This window comes from Saimiri boliviensis, chromosome 5 (genome assembly GCF_048565385.1).
Source record: "Saimiri boliviensis isolate mSaiBol1 chromosome 5, mSaiBol1.pri, whole genome shotgun sequence".
In the NCBI taxonomy this organism is placed as follows: Eukaryota; Metazoa; Chordata; class Mammalia; order Primates; family Cebidae; genus Saimiri; species Saimiri boliviensis.
In genome coordinates this window covers 55,184,252-55,189,417 of record NC_133453.1, presented here as the reverse complement: position 1 = coordinate 55,189,417, position 5,166 = coordinate 55,184,252, and positions in this window count along the sequence as shown.

Below are 5,166 nucleotides of genomic sequence, written 5' to 3'. Positions count from 1 at the left end.
TTGTATTGCAGATGCATAGAATCTCATCTTCTGATATTAGAATACCAGCAACATCAAACACACAGATATTACCATAAAGACTTTAGACAAGGGCCTCATATTTTATAGACTATTATTTTTTCTTTTCAACCTATTGACTACATATAATGTGTTATACATATAAGAACCTGTTTGATATATGATTTGTGCACCAAATAATTTCTACAAGTTAAAAAATGTGATAATTGAGAAATTCAATCATTTAATTATAATTTGGTCATGCATATTCAAAATAACACTGCTAAGAGTGAGACAATGCTAATGACAAATTCTGTCTTCTTAAAAAATATTAAAGTCTGCATTTAATCTGATAACATATATCAAGATGTATTACTCAACATATAAACACCTTGACTAATAAGAAAGTATTCAATGTGACTTTCCACTCATAGCTGTGAACTTGAAAAACAAAAAAAAAGGTGTTAACTGTAAATAAGAGAAGTTGTATTCAAACTAGCTAAAACTTAAGAGGTGAGCCAATAATTTAAAAAGAAATAAAATTACTTTAGAATATTTATGTAATTAAAATTAGCAAAGACATCAAAATTAAAAGGAAAGCAACATGAACTGTATACTATTAAATTTAGTTTATGTACTATAAAATATCGTAGAAAATTATAGGTGATTGAATTTTACAGAATCACTAAAAAACAGCAAATTATTATTATAAATTCTGCCATAAAAAATAAGAAAAAGTTCACTGTTTTATTGTTAGCTGTAACAAATGTTCGGAGGCAGATAACTGCAATATTTCATCTTGTTTTTCAGAGAATAGAAAAATAGAAACCAGTCTAAATTATTTTAAAACTAATGTAATACTATTGTATAAATTACAATCATAATCATAAACATAGAATCAGCAGAATAAGCTTAAAAATTCATAGAAATAAACATATCATGACCATGTTGGATATTCTTCAAAGATTTTACAGTTGGTTCAATGTAAAATAAAAAATTCATACGATTAACAGATCAAAGTTTTCACGAAGTGGTTTATTCATAAGAGGGTTTAGTAGATATGCCAGATATATAATCGAAATGTAAAAGCCAATTTTATTATTTTGTACCTACAACTAAGTTATAAAATATTTTTTTAAAGATTCCTTTAAGGGATATTTTGATCTCCTGCCAATGTTGCTGTTCTAAAATAAAGTACTTATTAAATAACCTCAGGTAATGGGATTTCTGTTCCCAAATAGTCCCTGCTGTCATCTCCCTTTAGAGACTGCTTTGGTCAAATAAAGTCACCTCCATAAATGACAGTAGACCAACCTCACTACTTGGGCCCAAGTTTCCCCTTGAGACATACTCTGTGCTCCTATTTTTATACTCCTAGATATGAAATATATAATATATCCTTAGGAGTTTGGATATTGATAGGCCTAAGAGTTATTCTTCTGCTCCATAGACATGTGTCACATCCAATAGGGTGGCCTGGTAAGTAGAATGCTTCCACTGACAGTATTTCTTTTATGGAATTATGTGTGCTATTGAGTAACCAGAAAGGTACCAACATACCGGTTTTGTATTACTCTCAAAGTTATACACAAGATTCATTCAGAACTTTGGGCTATTTGCCTACTGTTTTCTCTTTGGTTAGAGCTTTGAGTGTGAGGTATTTGGTTGGCCTCTACTCACACATGTTTTCACTGGAGTATCACCTTGGTTTAAAATATCTGAGGGTTAAGTTATCCTAATTCTCTTTGTATAGTTTAACTGGTGATATTTACAGCTCATTCATTCAGCAGACTTCATGTCATGTGTCAAGTAGTTTTCAAACATAGTGTCATTTATCTTGAAAGCTTTTGACACTCTTGTTCCACAAAGCCAACAGACTCTTTAATTTGTTATCCTTTCTTGACTTTAATATGTATGGGCGATATTATGATCTCTCTAGTCAGTCTTAAGCCACGACAAAGAAGGGTTGAACATTACTTCCTGAATGAGACCACTCTTTTTGCTGTGCCCACAGCTATCCACCTGTCCTGTGGAAGACTAAGGTGTGGTCATCACTGAAAAAGATTGCATTCTAAAAATGAAGTGATTATGTCCTAAAGAATTTAAGAGATGACATGGTTGGAAGATGTTTTTTCTACATAGTTATGAAACCTCAGTGGTAAATTTAACATGGCCAGAATAGGAATTCTCATTCATATGTTTCTTATTATTTTTGGTAAGACATCCATCTATGGCTATTACTAAGAAAATACAGTAACAACTTTTGAGAGAATCATTGGAAACCAGCTTTTATGGTGGATGATGAAGTGCCATGAGTATTGATGTAATCAGCATTGGTAGTGAATCCTAGAAGGAACTGAAAAGGCAAGAAGATCTGTATTATAGGTTTAATACAAACAGGTTCATAAGATCTGTGGCATGAATTAATGAATAATAACTGCATTGGTATTCTTTGGTCATGATGGGAGATACACACATTTAGTGAGAAAGAACATGAATACATGGTTCTTATATTTGGATGTAAACAATAATTCCTATACTTTACAGATAGTGCTCACATGCATTAATTGGACAATAAACAAATTCTTAAATACCTCTATTCTAGCTATCCAAATCTGTCATTTAACTACTCTTCACATAGATACATGCATATTATACTTCAGTTTGAAAATAATTGTTTATATAGACAGGAGCCCTATATAAAACTGTTATCTCAAGGACCTCAAAAACTAGAGTTGATTCTGTATAGTTGTAGGAAGGACATCTATATTAAAAGTAAACACTTTTCTACTTCTCATTCTGTAGAAAATATGTATTCCTAGTAGATTATACATTTTTGGAAACACAACACAATATCTTTATGAGTCTGAGATATGAAGAAAACTTTAAAGAAAAATATTGTGGTATTTGGACCACTTCCGTGAGAATCTCCTTTATGCTTATATTATTGTGTACATTATTTAAAGCATCTCTTCTTCCCCATATGCACAATGATATTTATGTATCAACTATAATATAGACTTTCTTGAATTTCAGTTTCCTTTAACATTTGTGTAATGCTGTGCTGATCACATTGTTATTCCTAAGGCTGTATCATCCATCATGAATACTAGTTTCCAATGACTTTCTCAAAAGTTGTTATTGTGCTTTCTTAATAATTACTACAATTGCATATTTTACTTTTCCAACTGAATTAAAGGTTGACAAATATTATCTCGAGTATACAGTATTTTTAACATAAATGTGATTGATATGAATGCCCTGTCCATATTCTCTAGTTAATTACTACATATTGTTTATATTTTGTACTGATTTTTGCAGGCCTTCGTGACTACCAACGGCCAGCATCTTTGACTCTTTGTAAAAGAGTTTATTCTCGTAGAAAGAAAAATGCACCAACAGTATGAATGAAAAGCCAGAAATTCTAAGAAATAAAGGTCTTTCTCCATCAACACAACTAAAGAGTGACATAAACTGGTGTATAATTCATTACTTCTCCAGGAGAATGACTCTGAGGTGTATGGTCTGCTTTACCTCCCAAATATAACTTCCTTGATAATGCATTTTGCTGAAGGTTTTTCTTCTTTAGTTCCCCACTTTCCTATCATTGTTATCCTGAATATACTGCTAGCACTTAGATTCTTGTCTCGGGTTCTGATATTTGTGAAACCATAGTAAAACAGTACTGTATGTGATGCTGGGAAGCAAAACCTCAGGATTGGGTTCTAGAATTTGATCACTTTTTGGCCAGATATTTTATTTTAGAAAGGACCATATTATTAAAGACAAGGAAGGGGTAATAAACTCTGGCATGATGGTTTGATACAGTGCAGATAAAAGAAGACACATTCCTTTACCCAAAATCTCTAACACTGAAGCCCTGCAGGGAGAAAGAAAGTTATAAAGAGGATAGAGCTTTTTGTTGTTAACTGTCATTGAGTTCTTGAAAAGAGAAAAAACAAAAATGTCATCTATTGACCAAATACGCATTCAGAGTTCAGAGTCAAGGTCATAGGCTCTGCAGCAAGGAAAGCCTCATTTCCTGCAGCTGGAGGGAAATGTGCACAGAAAACTTTCCTAATATCTGATTATGAAAAAAAAACAAAACAAAACAAAACAGAAAAAATGCATTTCTAGACCAATGCATCTTCTACATAAAAGCAATGATCCTGATAGGGATAGTGGTATCTGAAATAGAGACACGTCAGTGAATGCAATTGAGAATCTTGAACATCTAGGTTTTCACAACCTCTCTGGGCTGTTATAAGTGACTTTCTTTCTCATGCTAGAGGATATCAAAGCACCTTTGATTGGAGACTCAAAAAAGCAACATCTGAAGCAATGACTTGTCTTTCTCTAGATAGGAATTCAACCCTTACCACTGTTACTTCTGGAGCAATGATTAGTGACAAATCAACCACAGCATGGCAAGGACATGTTAACCAAAGCCTCAGTCCTTAGGGATCAAAATCTGGGTTACACTATAAGACAAGAAACAGAGATCAGCACCTGACATTAAGAGGAGGAATACCTAGAGTAGGCGGTGGCAAAGGGGGAAGATAGTAAATATCAGTTGCCTCCCCAGGACCAAAACAGAAATATTTCCTATAGCTTATCCTACTTAATCTCTTAATGTAAATCTGTATTTCAGAGAATGTCACTAGCAGTCATCTTGAAAAATTAATCAGAAAGAACTTAATATGGGGTATGAATGCATCTGCTTAGTTTGAGGATTCTATAAGTGCCCCACCTGTGCTCACTTTAAACCTCATTTCCATGTACATCAGCTCAATTTCCAATTGCCAGCAAATGCATGTTTGTCAGGAGTGTCAATCAGAGTTCAACTTTAGAATCATATATATACATTTATGTGTGTGTGTGTGTGTGTGTGTGTGTGTGTGTGATTAGCATTGGCTTAGCTCACACAATTTCAGGAGTTGGCCAAGCAAATCTGGAATGTACAGGGCAGGCAAATGCAGCGAGGAAAAACATGGTAGGCTGGAACACATGAGTGGGGTCAAAGCTCTTGCATAAGGGCAGAATTTCTTCTCTTTCAGGAAAGCTTCAGGCTCACAGGTAAAGCTTTCCAACAGATTTAGTCAGGATCAGCCTGATTATCCAGGATAATCTTTACTTAAAGTCAACTAAGAGTCTGCTAAATTACATCTG